The sequence below is a fragment of the Lygodium microphyllum genome, chromosome 26 (assembly GCF_053477565.2).
Source record: "Lygodium microphyllum isolate KBCC chromosome 26, Lygodium_microphyllum_v1.1.10, whole genome shotgun sequence".
Taxonomy (NCBI): domain Eukaryota; kingdom Viridiplantae; phylum Streptophyta; class Polypodiopsida; order Schizaeales; family Lygodiaceae; genus Lygodium; species Lygodium microphyllum.
In genome coordinates, this window is record NC_141160.1 from 112,051,066 (window position 1) to 112,070,383 (window position 19,318).

The following is a 19,318-nucleotide window of genomic DNA, read 5'->3' on the forward strand; positions in this document are numbered from 1 at the left end:
AAGAATTATGGCAACAGCTTTTGGCCCTCCATCAAAGTGATTCTTATGGTTATGTAACTTATGAGGAAGGGTTTTTGAAGCTTTGGGGGCAGTGGTGGTCAGACTCACTGAACCCTGGAGAGAGAGCTCCAAACTGCCTTCAAAAGGATCAATTTATTTCAGGTTTGTACCCCTTGCTCAGGGAAAAGGTAAAGGTGAAATTTCCAAACACCTTTGAAGATGCTTTGAGAATCACTAGGAAAAAGAATCGAAAGATTCTCTACCAAGCCCAAGCTAGCCAAGCAGTTTTGGGAAACAACATCATAACTATGGAGGCCTCTCAAGTTCCCCCAAATGTATCTAATGCACCAGGCCTTGTTAGAGGTCAAGAAGACATGATCCAACAAATAAACCATCTTACTAATCAACTAGAGGGTTTGAGAGGGAATCTTGTGCAAGGTGCAAGAAGACCTATCAAAGGGAATGGTGGGAATCGACCACAAATGTGGTGACAAGCAAGGGAGATGTTGTGTTACAACTGTGGAGAAAATGGACATGGCATGTACAATTGTCCTCACCCTAGAAGATATGATCACCCTGCCAGAGGTCCTCGACAACAAGTAAGCCCTCCTCGTGCTAGGACTCAAGAGCAAGAGCAGTCACGACCTGCAATTTTACAACTACCTTATGTTTAAGCTAAAACCCCTGTTGTTTAACCAAATGTTAATGTCATAAAAATAGAGGAGATGGTGAGGGATAGAAATCTCCAAGAAGAAATAGCGAGAGGTAAGATGAAGGTAGATGTAGTAGAGACCATGCCTATCAAGCATGTATGTGTCCAAACTGAGGCAAGCAAGGAAGCAATCAATGAGGCAAGTACATCACGGGCACCTAGAGATGAAGGGAAGAAGAGAAAGACTTGAGCTAGGTCTAAAATTGATATCTCCGACTTCCCTTTGGGTTCTCGAACACAACCTTATGATCTGATAGCAGATGTGAGCTCTCAAGGGCCAAAATTACTTTGCCACAACTACTTCATGCCTCTCCAAAGCTACGACGACAATGGTAAAAAATGGTAAGCACAAGGGCAAGGCAAGGTAAAATGGTTAGTGCAATCAAGGCATATGTCCTCAAAGATATAGTGTCTTTAGTGGAGGCTCAAATCAAAGGTCAACGGATTCGAAAAACATACATCGATAGCGGAGTAGAGGTTTGTGTCATGACAGAAAAGCTTATACACCAATTAGGCTTAGAAGTAATGGAATCCTCAACCTTTAGGGCAAAGATGGCCAACAATGATGCAGTCACATGTGTGGATGTAGTGAAAGCTTTGAGAGTTTCTGTTTTTGGAATCACTGTAGCAGTGGATGTTTATGTGATGCCAGTAAAGGGAAAAGGATATCCCCTAATCCTAAGGAGATCTTGGCTTATGGGTATCGGAGCTAGGCAAGATTGGCAATAGGAGATCTGGAGTTGAGGCCACGTAAGGTGGGTGGCCACGATCAAAAGGTGGTTTACAACTTGAAGAGTGGGCGTCAAGAGAACCTTGAACTAGATAAGTCTGCCGATGAGTGGAGCTCAAGTGGATGTTCCTCATCGGTAGAAGAGGAAGAGAGTTCAAGTGGAGAGAGTGATAGCACTCTCAAAGTTATGGGCATCACCTTAAAGGAACCTACCTCATCAGAAGACAACCAAGAATCCAAGGAGAAGATGTGTGGGATGCTAGCCTAGAGAAGATGATATCCAAGGATATAAAGGATGAAGAAAGGGAGGGATATCTGAATGTTCTCAAGAAGCATGTATCATTGTTTATTTTTTATTATACTCACATTACAGGTGTCACTGTAGTGAAGCATCACATCCAACTCAAAGAAGGAAGCAAACCTATAGTACAAAGATTGAGAAGACTGGGAGTTGTGCAACAGGATGCACTGTTGACGGAGGTGAAGAGACTCTTGAATGCATGATTCATATACCCAGTGGAAGATTCAGAATGGGTATCCCCAGTAGTAGTGAGGCCAAAGAAAAATGGTAAGTGGCGAGTATGCATAGATTACAAGCCACTAAATGTTGCAACAAAGAGGGACCACTTCCCTCTCCCATTTCAGAATGAAATCTTGAATGAAGTAGCAGGACATGAGCGGTATACAGTTTGTGATGGCTACTCTGGCTACTTCCAGATTCACATTGCAGAGGAGGATCAAAAGAAGACCACTTTCATCACACCATGGGGCTGTTTTTCCTTTCGGATCATGTCCTTTGGTCTCACAAATGCCCCAACAACCTTTCAACGATTCATGAATATGGTCTTCTAACCTTACTTTGGTAAGTCCATAAGGGTTTTCATAGATGACTTTTGTATTTACAGCTCAAGAAACATACATCTACGCAAGGTTGATGAAGGATTTACTCGCTTAGCTAGGTTGGGTGGATAACTAAATAAATATAAATGTCACATTGGGGAAAGCAAGGTTACATTACTAGGGCATGTAGTGTCAATTGAAGGAATTGAGGTAGATCCAAATAAGGGAGAAACATTGCTAGCTCTACCTTCCCCAACCTCCATCAAACAATTAGTCTCCTTCTTACAAAAGCTAAGATATTTGGGTAGATTTATACACTTACTTTCTCAGGCCATATATCCCCTGCAGCAAGTGACATGGCAAGAAATACTTGTATGGAGTGAACAAAGTGAAGGACATTTTAAGGATATAAAGAAAATGTTGGGGTCACTTCCTATAATCCTCCAGCCTTGTTGGGAAGAAACATTCTTCGTAAACCCTAGCATGGAAGAAGAGGCCATTAGTGCTGCTCTCCTACAAAAAGATCCAAAAACATCCTTCATGAGGCCTGTGTATTTTGCTAGCCACCTCATGAAAGCCTCAGAGAAGGCTAACACCTCCATGGAACAACTAGTGTTGGCCCTCATGTTTGTAGTAACCAAATTTCGGCCATATTTTCTTCCAAAGAGGTTTGTGATCATCACTGTGGAGGATATGTTTCCCTATGCACTATAACATATGGAAATCTCTGACAAAATAGCAAAGTGGGTGGTCCGACTTCAAGAGTTTGATTATACAGTGCAGGTTGAAAAAAATACTCGGGCATGCTTGGCTGATATTTTGACAAACAGGTGCTATGAGAAAAATCTCAGGGTGAAAAGAAAGGACATTCCACCACCCCCATCCATAAAGACTCTTATAGATGCTTATAGCCTCTACTTTGATGGTGCATACAAGAGAACTAAGGATAAGGTAGCCGCACGCATTGTTGTTTTCTCTCCTTTAGGAGAGAAAATCTATGGTGAAGGAATCATCTTGGAAGGTGTCCACTCTAACAATGAGGCAGAATATCAAGCTTTAATTTATGGTCTTTGTTGGTGTCTTAGTAATTCAATCGAGAGGTTGAATGCTTTTGGAGACTCCATGCTATTGGTAAGGCAGATGCAAGGTACATGGGCATGCAAAAATACAAATCTCTCTAGTAAAATGAGAGAGGCCAAATCTCTTATGAGAAGATTTAGGGAGACACAGGTACATCATGTGCCAAGAGACCAGAACAAGGATGCCGACCATCTAGCATCATCAAAGCTGAATGAGTCAATGGTGGGAGCAGTGGCTATCAAACCCCCACTTCAGCAAGGCAAGGAAGGCTTAGAAGATATTCTACACCTCTTAGAGCAAGGAGAAGCTCCCAAACACCTGACTAAGGGAGAAAGACAGTGGCTAGCTTGGAAGGCTACAAGATATCGCATGGTAAATGATAGTTTGTATTGTCTTGGTAAGGATGGTGTGCTTAGAAAAGTGCCTTCAAAATGGGAAATTGAAGAAATCTTAAAAGCTTGCCATGATGATGTGTGTGGAGGCCACTTTGCACACGACATCACAAGTAGAAAGGTTCTACAAGCCGGCTTTACTTGGCCCAATTGATGCCAGGAGGCATATTCCACGGTGGATTCCGTAAAATTTTATTATTATTATCGGGGCTCATATACAAAGTGGATTCTTTGTGCGAAAAGTCGATGGGGACACCTATCCTTTTCGGGCATTTTGTTAATTTAATGTGTAAGTGGGTGATTCCATAGCGGGTGATTCCGTAAAATACATATTTAAATTAATAAACGTTTATGAGTTTAGAGTGCGCACTCGTTATAAATTAAGATTAGGATTGATTTCTAACCAATTTATTTTTGTAGCTGAAGACTGCTAGGTATTCACTTTTGTCGGTTTAATTGTATTATTTTTCTAACAATTGTGAATGCTTTAGTTGATGTGTAGAGCGAGCAGCGGTGGCATTGAGAAGCATTGGAGGATAGCGTGTATTCAAATTATCATCAAATTTTTATGGGCGCGTATCTTAGGCATGGCGCCTATATTTTGTCGAGCATATTTATCAAAGTGCTTGATATTTATTTATTATTTTTGTATGCGCATGGGCGCACGATTTAAATAATTGTATTGGACATTGTATTTGGGTGCCGCCTGACTTCTTGGGCGCCCAATAGCTTTAATTCTTTAGTGGCACAAAAGCAAACTCAAAAGCAAAAGCGTACTATTTTGTAAATTGGGCTATTTCTTGAGCTTGAAGATGAATAATATATTAAATACATGCTTTGTGGAGCGCTCACACAAGGCATGGGGGAAGAGTGCACCCAATTGGTCTCTTGTTCATGTCGTGCAAGCTTTCTTCATTGGTTTTAGTGTAAAAAGTAGAGTTCTTTTATTCTTGGGGACCTTCTGATGCTCACTACACACGCATACGGCGTCCGATCTGTGCACCACCAGTCTACACCGAGATGTCAAATATTGGTGTCAAACATGTGAAGAATATCAGAAATCAGGACCACGATGGCTCATAGCAGAACCCCAAATCCCAATCAAGGTCTATGGACCCTTTGAGAAGTGGAGAATTGATGCCATAGAGCCTCTACCACGCACTTCATCAGGAAAAGAGTATATTATCATGGGGATAGATTACATGACTAGATGGGCCGAGGCTATGCCAACTAGAAGAATCACTACTAAGGAAGTGAGTAAATTCATCTTTGATCGCATTTGTTGTAGGTTTGATACCCCTCTTGAAATACTATCAGATAGAGGACCAGGGTTTAGAGCTAATGTGGTGGGTGAACTCATGCAAAAGCTAAATATTCAATGACAACACTCTACCCCTTACTACCCTCAATGCAATGGATTGGTGGAAAAGGTAAATGGAATGATTTGTAAAATCATCAGCAAACAGGTACATTCAAGGCCCTGCGATTGGGACAAGATCCAAAAAAACTTTTCAACATGAAAGTTGTAGTGCGTAAGCTGAAGCTTTGACTGGTATTTTTTAATAATTTTTTGGAGCTACGAGTTGGGAGATATGGCTAAAATAGTGGACGCCAACTTTTTCCAACTGCGGTGGAGACCACCTCCCAATTTTATACACACCCACACTTTCTTTCCCACACTTAACACTTCCATAAAATATCATTCATTAGACTCCCAACTCTTTCCCCTCTCTTGTCCTCTCTCTCAAGCTAATAAACCATTAGAATTCCCCTCCTAAATCACCCTCAAATCATCCTTAATTGTAGTAGTAATGTATGAATTCTCACTACTCTCTCTCTATTATTGCTAGATATGATCTTATTTTATGAAGATTCTCTATATTTTTTATAGGAGAGCTCTTGGACTCAAGCTATGGGGGGGAGAATGGAGACAACTCACCTATGATGGAACTTGATTAAGTACAAAATTGGTCAGCAAAACATCTAGATGGAGCTTCCACATTGGTGGAACTGCCTTAATGTAGCTTTGGTGGTGTTAATTCCTATTCTATATTAACCTCCTCCCTAAACACCCTCAAGGCCTATATAAAGAGGCCTTCTCCTTTGTAATTTGCAAGAAGAGAGAGAGCCAAGAGGCCTTCTTCAGCCCTATTGAGCCTTTCCCATTCTCTCTCATGAGCTTGTGCAGTTCATTCCCTTATTATATCTCATTCATTCTCTACAGTGTAATAAGCCCATGCTTTTGGTATCCATATTGTGTATATTGGTTATGTCTTGAGGATTCTCCATCTCTTGTACCCTCTTAAGTTTTATTGATTCATCTATCTTTTGTATATATATATATATATATATATATATATATATATATATATATATATATCTCTCTCTCTCTCTCTCTCTCTCTCTCTCTCTCTCTCTCAGTTTTCCTCTCTTCTCCCTCTTGCATAGAGTCCTAGTCCGCTCTTCCATGACTAGGTGGTGCCCTTACCTCATTCACTTTGTGGCAGAAGGGAGTTTGGCATAGTATAGAGGCTGCCATATTGAATTTCCTTCGTCAGTGTGAAGTGCTAAACGTAAGCTAATACGTAGCGCCAACCCTGGTGTGAAGTAGTAGGAGGAGGTTAGTCACAGAGCACCTAAAATATATATTAATATCTAAACTAATATTAAGGGGGGTAGAAGAGGGTGCCATGTGGTAGTCTCCCATGCCCCCATGGGTGAGGATTATAGAGGAGTGCCACTCAATGCCTTGAACCCAGAGTGCCTAGTTGAAAGTTATGCGAATAATTATGTGAAGCCAAAATAAAAGGGTCTTATTTTGAGAACAAGATCTACATAATCAAAATCTAAATGTAGTCATGTACATATAACTAGGTATAACTATTTTATATAGTAGTAAGAGTCCAAAATCTCAAGTTTGTTTTCACTTTTGTTAAGGGTTTGAATGGGTTGGCTCAACAAGCAACTCTTGGTTACGTTTGTTTTTACCTTTGTTAAGGGTGGGGGGTTGACATGTTGCATGTCAATGAAGAGAGAATCAATTTGATATTGAACAATAAAGTTTTGACTTCCATGAATTTATATTGAATAAAAGTTTTTTGATTTGATGGACATTCTATACTCGAGTGGAGTCTCTTGATAATCAATGTTAGAGCTTTGACTTCCATGAATTTATATGGAATAAAAGTTTTTTGATTTGATGGACATTCTATACTTGAGTGCATGCCAAGCAAGAGAGAATTGATTTGATATTGAACCATAACGTTTTGACTTCCATGAATTTATATTGAATAAAGGTTTTTTGATTTGATGGACATTCTATACTCGAATGGAGTCTCTTGACGATTGATAATAGAGCTTTGACTTCTATGAATTTATACTGAATAAAAGTTTTTTGATTTGATGGACATTATATACTCGAGTGCATGCCAAGGAAGAGAGAATCAATTTGATATTGAACAATAAAGTTTTGACTTCCATGAATTTATATTGAATAAAAGTTTTTCGATTTGATGGACATTCTATACTCGAGTGGAGTCTCTTGACAATTGATATTTGAGCTTTGTTTTTTATACTTTTGTTTAATGGTCTTTCTTTTAGTGTCATCCTAGTGGAGGTTTAGCCTAGGTTGCTTTTGGGAATAAATCCTCTACACTATGAACTTGGTCATGTTTGGGGGAAACCATTGACTTAGTAGTCTACTTGGAAGTATTGGCATTTCCAAGAGGTAGAAGAGCTTTGGACAAAACTTTTCGAATTTTCTTTGATAAGAAATCTCAAGTGACTTGTTCTCCATGGCTTAATCTCCTACATACACCATTGCTAATGGATTATGATTTATTTTAAATGAAAGTTTTCTCTTTGTAATGGTTTAGGTGAAGAGACTTGTTTTTTTTTATTCTTTAGCTTAGTCATTTCCAAAGCTTAAATAGGGTTGGCCATGTTTATGTATTGGTTCATCTTGCTTTTCTCAAGACCAAGCTTACACCATAGCATCAAACTTATTATGTGCTTGTGGTTGGCAAAACATTTTCAATATCTTGGATTGAACATTTGGTGCAAAATTTTGTGCAATTTTAGGGGCTCTGAATTACACCACCAAGAGCCCATGTTCATCTTTAACTCCCTTTGTTAACTTTAGTTCAAGGCAAAGAGAATTCAAATCCTCTTCATGAAAATGAAGCTTTTCAAATGAGAATAGAAGCAATCACTTAAGTTGTTACATGGAGCTTCATAAAGCTTTTATGTTGGCCGAGTAAAAAAGAGTAGGAAATGAACATTTCAAGACTCAAAAGTATCACTCACTCAAGAAAGGGTTCAAATAAGGTGCTCCATTAGCCAATAGGCATTAGTGAATAAAAAATCTAGCATGATTGTGTGGAAAGTCTATCTCAAGCTTTTATGGTGTATGAGGGCTTATGGAAAACATTTATACTTGTACATGTTTATCATTATTACTTATTTTTCAATGAGATTTGGGAACCTTCGAATTGAACATCCATTTTCACTAAAATTGAGTATGTTAAATTGAAAGAATGGAGGTAAGAGTTGCCAAAGTGATGGCCTAGTCGTAAAGCTTGCAGTTCATAAACTAGGGGTTGTGAGTTCAAGCCCCAAAATGTGCAACATGGGAAGGAGAACCTATGTTCCTATGGAGTTGTGCAGTTGTGGATTACCCTTTGAATGCTTGAGGTAACCCTCATCCTTACTGGATAGCTCGAGGTGGATCCCAATGATGATCTAGCTTTGTCGTCATCCACTTGGCTTGTGATGTCCATGGGAGATGCCTTACATAGTTAATATTTTGAGGGGAAGCACTCTCCTTATGAGCGTTTAAGTGAGCCCTCATCGTTACTGGATAGCTTGAGGAGGATCCCAATGATGATCAGCCTTCGTCATCCACTTGGCTCGTGATGGGGAAGGGCAAGAAGTGAGCTTTTTGAGTGAGATTTTCTGGGCAATCTCCATTTTTTATTTCACATAGCACTGCCCTCACCACCTCCATGATCGCCACCACTACCTTCACTTTGTGTACCTCTCTCTCTCTCTCTCTCTCTCTCTGTGTTTCTCAATTTCTCTCTCTACGTGTATATTCCCTTTTTCTCTTTCTAACACACTTGATCAGATAGCACTCTATCTCGTGTAAACGATTCTCTCTCTCTAGCAAGTAATGTGGGTACATTCATGTGATCACCCAAGAACGGTACACCATGGCACACATCTCTCCCTCTCTCTCACACAAATTGCTCCATGTCTTTACTCTCTCTCAGTTTCTCTCTGTACATGCAATTTCTCCCTCTCACTCTACATTCTCTCTCTCACCTATGCACGCAAACATACACACACATACATGTGTGTGGGTGTGTGTGCGTGTGTAAATTTGTCACTCACTCACTCTCTATGTTTGTCTCCCTCTCTCTCTCTCACTTTCTCTCTCTCATGCATGCAATCAATCCACATTGTATAATAATGCCTCACATTGGATTACGGCATGTGTTTAACAAACATTTCTCTTAAATCCTAAATACCTCACACACACACACACACACACACTCTCTCTCTCTCTCTCTCTCTCTATCTCTCTCTCTCTCTCTCTCTCTCTCTCTCATTATTCGAACACTTGTGTGACCGCTTTGTGTTTTTAGAACTTTAATTGCAATGGATTGATAGCTCCCCCCCTCTCTCTCCCCACCCCTCCCCCCAACAAATTTGAGATAAGATAATTCATACAAGCAATCCAAATGTACATTTATATTGTGTTAACTCTCGAAATAGTGCTTTCACTTGACAAATTAAGAAAGACAAGGTCACCAAAGGCTTGTCGAAATTTTGACATAAGCTATTCAACCGAATTGTATAACAATAATTTCTTGACAAAATAAAATGCAGTTATGCTAAGAGGTAGTGTTGGTGTTGCACTGTTGGTCACATTGTAGGTGGTGTTGGAAAAGTTCTTCTACTTCCAAATACAATGTGCAAGTTTTCTTTAGTGAGTGTGGGTTGGTGTATAAACATGTCGGCATTTGCATTGATTCCAAACACTGAGAGGTACACATAGTATAGGTGCTTGCATGCCAAATATGCTTTTTCTTCTACAACACAGTCCGTGAAATCCCGACAATTACATATTGGATTATTTGCAATGTGCACATCGTATCATTCCTACAAGACACATGAGTTAGGTGTCTCTAGTTTAAAAACCTCCTGCTTCAAGGGCTTCACCACTATATGGCCCTTCATAGTTGCATCTAGAGCCAATGTCGAGTCTATCCTTTTCCTTGCAGCTTGTGGAACACCTCTTCGATATCTACATGAGGCCTTGTTATCATCCACCTCTTGTGCTACGTTTTGTAAAACAAACCCACCACTCTCCAACATGTAGATTTCTTCTGCTGTCAGATTTGTGCCTCATGCCACTGGCCATACTTTTGGAACCTTGGGTGGTGCGTGATGAATGGAAGAACAAATGTTCCATGTATGGTCCAACTATTACTATAACACCACATGAATTGGAGCCGCATTCCATGTTGATTGCTACCTTCTCCTCTTGAGCTGGACCACTCCATGATGTCCAAAAAAAAAAGGTGCAAGCACCCCATGTGTCTTATTTTTTATAAGTTTTTTACATTTTTCCTCTCTAGCTCCCAACCATCCTTAACATTGCACACAATTGCGAGCTAGAATCCTTCTTATAGCCCAAACAATGTCATGAAGAATTGTGTCCACCACCATTTCCTTCAAAGAATTTGGTGATACTAGATTGGTTGAAAGGCAAAGGGTCCTCAAAGTTTAGTTTTATTGTGCCCTTTCTTTTAGGTATGTTTCTAGTCACATACTCATGCCTATGAGCATTGGCTTCCTCTGACCGCACTTTCCCATCAACCTTACATTTTCTTGCCACCGTCACATTGTCCCCTCGAAAATCAGGATTTCAATGCAATTCAGTTCCTCTTGCCACCGCCTCAACCATCCTTGGTATTGCTCAAGGTGTGGGGCTTATTCCTTGTTTTAGTTGACTCAAAAGCTTCTTTGCATTGGGTCTTGCACCATGGAGCTTTCCACCAATGAATGCATACCGTTCAGTGCTATGTAGTAGAGCATTGGCCAAATCACTGACATATGCATCATATAGCTGATAACTCCCTTGAATCCCTCCCCTGCTAACCAACTTGCATTCATTGGCTCTGCTAGGTTCATGGTTGACATATGAGCAATGTCCTCCACCACCTGGACAAAAATATAGCATGAGAGGGTATGGAGCATAAGAAAACAAATGCACCACATATCACATCCTAATATTATGAATTAGTCTTACTTCGGCAAAGTGTCGTATCTAATGTGGATATCTAATATGCCACCAACTAAGGCAACAATCCATTGCTAGCATATTGCAATCCACAACTTTCCTTGAGGCCCACCAAGCCTGAATGAATCGATATTGCATTGTTGTATCATCTTTCTTGGTTGCATATCTCCACATGCAGCACAAGCGCTTATGCTCATCTTGGAAACTCTTATGCACATACTATGATATGTGTATTTGGAGACTTTGTTCCCAAATGAAATAAGCAAGATCTCTCCCTTCCTTGCATTACATTGTCCAAACCACCATTGACCACTTTGTTGATGGCCCTCCAGTTAGGCGACTGCCTTGTTTGCCATGAATCCTCGAAAATCAGTGCTTGGGTGGCCACACTTCTCCATCACTTCATTCATATTTGTCTAGAAAAGAGCTTGTGCATTTGTATCCTCTTCCTTCATCTCACATATTGCTAGAGTCATCAACTCTTGTGTACACTACAGAAACACAAGACATGAATGGAAGAGTAAGGAGAACTATGTTTGTTACATTCATGTTGCGATGGTAGAATTGTGTAGGTGAGTCTATCTTGGATCATACACATGTGTTGGCATAGTGGTCCAATAATTAATGTGATGCATGTAGTCAAAGCATATCTAGCTATTGCATAGGTCCCCAGTGCCATTTCTATGCATACAATTCACTAAGTCAACCCCTAAGACTGGCCTAGTTCGTTGACATTTTGAATATAAAACACATGTTATCATTGTCAATGGCTTGCCTAGGAAATAGGCTACCATGGAAAAATCTGTATGCACAACATTGCTTTAACTTTAGAAGACGAGATTCCATTCCCTAATCACTCTCAGTATGTGGTGCACAGACCATGTATTTGAACTTACATGCATAGAATACTGATCTTCATATGCAGGGCTTTTTAATGATAATTTGGGATGTGTTGTAAATGGAATAATATGTTACATGTTCCTCTGAATGAGTGGTTGGAGTTCTTGAGCATCGTTGAGAGTTCAGTGTCAGACATGGAAACACCTTGCTCACGAACTAGGGTACTCATCACTAGCCTTCTAGCCACATTCATTTGCACATTTCGCGGTCGAGCTACACTAAAGTCTCTTACCATTTCCTCTACAGCCTTTCGCACCTCTTTGACATTAGCTCTGCACATACCTCTTTGCACCTCATGGTTATGTGTGCCTTGATGGATGAATAGTCTTGACATTGGGATCACTAACATTACATAATACAATACACACTCGCACTTGGAGAGCAGGATTTGGGGGGGGGAGGGGGTTCTTACAATAGAAGCATCCAACGCTTCTGAGACCATCAACTTACATTCCGACAATCGGTATGTTGGTATTAAGTTTACCTACATGGCATGTGTTGTTTACTTGTAATAGGGTACCAAAACCATGTCATGTGGCTCCACAATCATTCTAATGATAGTGGAGCAAATGAAGAATCTTGTACTTGTCCATGCCGCCTAGTTTGGGGAGCTAGAAATTGATTGGGCAACACAATTTCTATTTGGATAGTCTAGTTCTTCGACGCATTTGCTTCGGCAAACAGTACTAGGGAATGCCATCGATGTTGATGTGGGCTTTGTCTAGCAATGGCCATCGTAGTTTTGGTCCATACCCTCTTAGCCTAACAGAATATAACCACAAAGCACACCATTTATCAACCTACTACTGAAAGAAAATCCTTGGTCACCACCATTGGACGCATATTGTCTGCTAACTAGTGGAAGCTCATACACCACATTGCCATCATACAAAACTAGGATCTCCTCCACTCTCTCTATAGCGCTTGTACTTTGAAGCAAATGACGTAACACTCGGTGTTGGCCTCGTGAAGACATTATGTACTCAAGCATACTATGGCATAAGAGGATTGTCATATCCCCTCCTCTTCCACATAAAGCGTCATAGGGATGGCTTTGTTTTTTGCAACGTCTAGGGGGGGTGGTGAGGCTTCCATAGTGATTGTTGTTTTCTCAATGTTGCAAGGGCTTTGGATGAGGTCTACAATGGGGGAAGGGTGTAGTGTAGGCCCATTTCCTTATTTGACAAGATAGTCTTGTGAGACCAAGGTGTCCAAGAACATATACCTAGCTAGCCTCATGGTCATTGTTGCAATGGATCGGCGTGCTTTGTATTTGGCCATTCGCATGGGTGATATCAAGAACATGGTAGCCATTGCCATTGCAAATATCTTCCTTCTTCAACATCAGGAACCAATAGCTTGTGTAATGCATAATAGGTTCGGGAGAGAGGAAGAATACATATATGCGGACCTTGGTGTTTGATGTAGCACTTGATGCTAGATCCATTTCTAAAGCTATCTACACATGTATGAATACACATGTCAAATATGGGTGCCATTGAAGGACTTAGTGTGGGGGTGTATATCATATATGAGAGAGGGAGAGAGAGAGAGGAGGATATATAAAGCTTGTGCGAGAGAGAGAGAGAGAGAGAGAGAGAGAGAGAGAGAGAGAGAGAGAGAGAGAGAGAGAGAGAGAGAGAGAGAGAGAGAGAGAGAGAGAGAGAGAGAGAGAGAGAGAGAGAGAGAGAGAGAGAGAGAGAGAGAGAAGATATATAGATTTGTGCTAGAGGGAGAGAGCAAAAAAGGGAAATAGAGAGAGAGAGAGAGAGTGTGTGTGTGTGAGTGGATGAGTGCCACAGAGAGAGGGAGAGAGAGGTCAAATTTTTATCACCTATAAGGCGGCATTGGCGCCTCCCCCCTTCATTAGTTACTTAAATAATTAAATTGAATCAATTAGTTAATTTAGTTTAATTAGTTTATTAAATTAATAATTAGTAAAATTAAGTTAAATTAACTAGTAAAATGAATTAAAATTTAGTTGAATTTAATAATTTTATTTAAACTAGTTAAATTTCTTTAACTTAATTGATTAAATTAATAACTAGTTAAATTTGGTTAAATTAAATTAACTAGTTAAAATAGTTCTTAATGAGTTAAATTAACTAGTTTTTAATTAGTTAAAATACTAAATTAGTTAAATGTGTTAATTAGTTCTTAATTAGTTAAAATAATTAAGTAGTTCTTAAATTTGTTGAATTAATTAGTTAAATTAGTCAATTAGTTAAAATAACTAGTTAAATTTATTCAATTTAACTAGTTCTAAATTAGATAAAATAATTACTTAAATTAGTTAATTGGAGAATTAATTGAAATAATTAATTATTTTTAAAATCAATTTAAGGACTAAAATTTTAAAAACTAATAATTAGTTTCTTAATTAATAATTACTAATTAATAACTAGTTAATTTACTAGTGAGTAAGTAATAATTGTTAATAAAAATTAGGTAATAATTATAAAATTACATCATAATAATTAGTTAACTTACTAGTTAATAAGAAATATCTTACTAATAAAAATTAGTTAATGATTACAAATTTAGTCAATGGTAATTAGTTAACTAGAGAAAATTGATTGATAAAAATTAGTTATTAAATACTATTTAGTTAATAACTATTAATTAGTTACTTAGTTAATAATTAATTAATAAAATAATTATTAATTAAGTAATACAAATGTAATTAATATAAATGTAATATAAGTAATATTAATATAAATAATTCGCTCAACGACTCTCACTATATGGCTCTCTCTCTCTCTCTCTCTCTCTCTCCCCTTTGTGTATAAAGGGACCCCCCATGGGTGTTGGATACTTATCACTTGGGCTCGATTGAAAGATGTTGTATGCGGACTATACCTTCCATCAACCTACCAAACTTTGAGGATGAATGAATTCTTCAAGCTCAAGTAACTGGAATTAACCTTGGAAGCCTACTAATCAAAGTTTGTAACCCTACTAAAATATGCACCACCTATGGATATTGCATAGAAAGTATCCAAGTTTTGCCATGGCTTGAACACTCCTCTAAATCACCGTTGAAGCAATGCGTCCAAAGGACTTGCAAGATGTGTTACTTCAAGCAAAGCCAATCATCCAAGAACTTGGATTAGACAAAGATGACTCCCGAGATCAGGACAAGAGATGCCACACGTGCGGAGAGATAGGACACATCCATAGGAGATGTCCCTATTGTCAATGCTTCCATTGCAATGAGCTAGGGCACATCCAAGCAGACTGCCTTGACTTAAGACTAGAAGAAATGGAGCCCCCAAGAAAATAAAGCTACACATGCACAGTCTATGGATATATAGAGGAATCAGATGAAGACGAAGACATAGAATCCACTACACCTTATCAGGATGGCTAGAAATCCTAGAAGTTTTGTCGACATGAAATACAACTTGTATTGGAATAAACTTTACTCTTGTAACTACAGTTAAGTTGATTAATATGAGTTGCATCTATTTTGAGCCTAGAATTCGCAAATGATTAGAGATACTCTGGCAATGAATGACAGTTATAACTTGCAATGAATTTTCCTTAAGTTGTTTCTTCTCAACTAATATGGATTGGGTCTTGCCAGAATGACAAAGTTTGGGAGTATTCTTTAATACTACAGCAAAGCCGTCTAGGTCTAAAAAGAGGACAATTAAAAAACAAAGTCTGTGCAATAAAGGACCACTTCAATTTGCTGAAAGGATCCTAGGACAATTCGGCCTAAAGAAGAAAATCTTGCCAAGGATGACCAAAATCTTGGGACTCCAAGAGATAAAGCTTCGCGTTGTTTCTATTGTAAGGAGCTAGGTCATTTTAAAAGGGAATGTTCAAAGCACCCTAAACAGCAATGCTCTGAGTAACACAACATTGGACATAACTACGTCAATTTTCCCAACAAAACTCAAAGAGAACTTGAACTTACAAGGGATGAAAGTGTACAAGCTCTAGTGATCTAGAATATACAAGGTACTTAGGAAAAACCTAGAAGATATCCATGAGATGTAACTATAATAAACTCTTCTCTTGAAATCCAGATTCGGATAGATCTAATACAATAAGTTGTTGTATCACAAGACTACATGCTTATGAGTGATCGGAGTGGCGCAACGAATGCATGGTGGGTCCTAACCCATAGGCCTTAAACCCCAGTAATGCTTTTCTTTCCTAGTTCTTCTGAGATGAGGACATCTCAAGTTCTCTAAGGGGGAGAGGATGTAATGTCCCGCCACTTCCACATACAACCCCCCTCCCAATTGTAAAAAAAATCAATTTAATATTTTTTCATTTTCCCCTGCCATCGCCGACAAGTGGCGAGGGGGGAAAAAGAAAGTTGACATGGAGGGGAGAGTGGATGACGGTGGTGAGGAGAAAGGGGAAGATGGCACGAGGAGGGAGTGGTGGATGATGTAGGGGGAGGTCGCTAAGGTGGAAGATGACTGAGGGAGGGGAGGCCTCATGGCCAAGCACCCCCCTTGGTGGGCATAACGATAGCTGGGAGGCCTAGACTCCTCGCCACCATGCACAACTCCACGTTCCCCCCCCCCCACCCCCAATCATAGTAGAAAGGTACATAGAAAGTCTTGGAGGGCTTGGATCTACTGCTGGCCATGAGGGGGAGAGAGAGAGAGAGAGAGAGAGAGAGAGAGAGAGAGAGAGAGAGAGAGAGAGAGAGAGAGAGAGAGAGAGAGAGAGAGAGAGAGAGAGAGAGAGAGAGAGAGAGAGAGAGAGAGAGAGAGAGAGAGAGAGAGAGAGAGAGAGAGAGAGAGAGAGAGAGAGAGAGAGAGAGAGAGAGGAGAAGAAGATAGAGAGAGAGAGAGAGAGAGGAGAATAATAAGAATAATAATAAGATGGAGCCCTTCCCCTCCTTAGAGGGTGACCACACGCATTGCTCTTCTCCTCGTCTCCTCGCAAATCTAATCATTTTGAGAAGAATCACCTCGGAACACCATCTCTCCGACACAGAGAGAAAAGAGTGATTTATAGGCCGAAAGTATGGCCCCAAAACGGAGAGAGACATGCATTAGCAGTAATCTTGCATCCAACAATGGAGCCACTGGCCAAGGCGTTTCTGCGAATACAAATACCACATCGGGTATGGATAATTCCTATCCAAACATCCAAGTACAAATTGCCATCTCCACTATTCATTGAGGCATAGGTATGCACATGAATTCAATTCAACAAGTAGCTTGAATTTATCTTTTTTGACAATTAACGAACCCATAGGGGATCATAGGTTAATTCTTTCCGCAACCATAGACGGCCTCGCATAGATTTATGCATATAGCCCAATGAGGTTCGCACAAACCCATATACTCAATTACTTTGCATCCTAATGCTACGCGATGAAGTCATACGTGGCATAAAGAACATAAAGGTTACTTAAGGGTTATGCACATAAACGGTGCATGCATGGAAAAGATTATATGACACATGCATCGATGGTACACAAATTGACCTTACATTAAATTATGCGAGCTACTTGTTCATTGGGTTCTTGAAGTTATGCGTAGCTAGTGCAAACAACAATCATTAAGATTATAACTATGATGCCTTGAGATCCGTCTGATAATAAATATGTTTATCAATCCTATTCAGGGTTAGGCTAGATGCAACAACAACAACCTCAGGGCAAGCGAAGAGCTTGACTAGAAAACCCTAAGTCAAAGGAAAGATCGATGCTTTTGTACTTGATGGGAAAAAGTTCGGGTTGTCGATCAAAAGTAAGTGCTCGATAGAATTTACATTCTTACATTGTTGTACGAGACCTTGGCATGTGTCCTAGGCAACGTGTTAAGTAAATTTTGCATGGAACCACTCCTGATCCCAAGGGGGAGAGCAAATACGCGATGGAAAGGTTATTGTGAGTATTCTTGCAATGTTTGAAAAAGGATGTTAGTGTTTTTATTGAATAACATCCTAAATGCCTTTGCATTAAACTGATTGTGGGACGTGAATTGGATGATTATTCCAAGTGCTTGTGTTTGATGGTAAATGCATGGTGGGGTCTGTGATGACAAATTGCCATGAGTAAAGGAATGTTCCCCTAGAAAATGATATTTGATTGATTGTCTTGATTGTGCTTGGTTCTTAATTGGATTAATTAAGGAAGGATATTTTATGCGGGTGGATCATCTCCAAGGTCATGTCGCATTTCAACCCGAGAGGACACTACTCAATTCACAGGTCGAAGGTCGAGTGGTGAAAAGGCCAACCACGGATGTTGTATCTCACTTCTAGGATGCTTGGGGTCAGTGGAGCTCTGGACATCGGGGCTGTAGACTGCCATGAGCCTAATGTCTAGGACGTTGAAAGATCCTATTCTAGATACTGGATAGAAGTTATGGTGCCATGTGATTTGGACCGGGTACTTCTGTTGGACAGAAGGGATACATAATTTCTCATGTATGGGCAGGAGACAAAGATTAACTTAAAGATAAGTTAAGGAACTTGTTTGTTAAAAGGACTACTTGTTTTGTTTTCGTGTCAACGCTATAAATTACGCAAACGAACCTTTTTCCCTAAAAGGCTTAATTAATGAAGCTAATTTTAAATGTCACATGAAATTGTGGTAGGACCTAATTAGAAATCTAAAGCTATCAAGGGAAGCGGGCCGATGGGTTTGTCTTTTGGTAGGGTGGTCCCAGAGAACTGGGAGGCTTCTCACAATGTTTTACCATTGTTCGACTTTAGGTATTGTTAAGTTAGAACCCGATTCATGCCGTTTTAGGGGACCGTAATGGGGCTATGCCCTACGGGCAGAGAGTTTGAGCAGTGCATCCCTCTTATTTCCCATTCTCTTTGAACCAAGCGCAGCATGGGTCTGCTTTGGAATAGGTATCTCTACGTAAAGTAGGATGTCCAAAACCCGATGCTAGAATGCTGTCAAGAGACCTTGACAAGTAGGAACCCGGATTTCAGGTCAATCCTAGTGGGTTCGTGCTTGGAGAGCCAATAGGCGGGCACGTTACAATACTCTATAATCAATTTCCAGCACCTTTATCAATGCTAGAAAAGTATAATTTGCCTAGGGAATCCCAACATTGAATTAAGTTGCTAATTCATGTGGTTCCAGGACAACAAGCTTAACAAGGCAGCCACCAATAGATTTCGCACTGGTAGGATGGCCACCAATAGATTTCACACTGGTAGGATGGCCAACAAGTTCAACGTTTTACTGTCATTCTTACGAGAACTGAGGGGCACTTCAAAAACTAGATTACATGCTCTACTTGGGCGGAGTTGAATAAAGCAACCTAGGACATAGTCATCATCGCTAAGGCAATTTTTCCTTCTCAATCGTATTCTCTGTGGCTTTGTAAGGGAAGGATGGTGGACCAAAGAAGTGGAAAATAAAG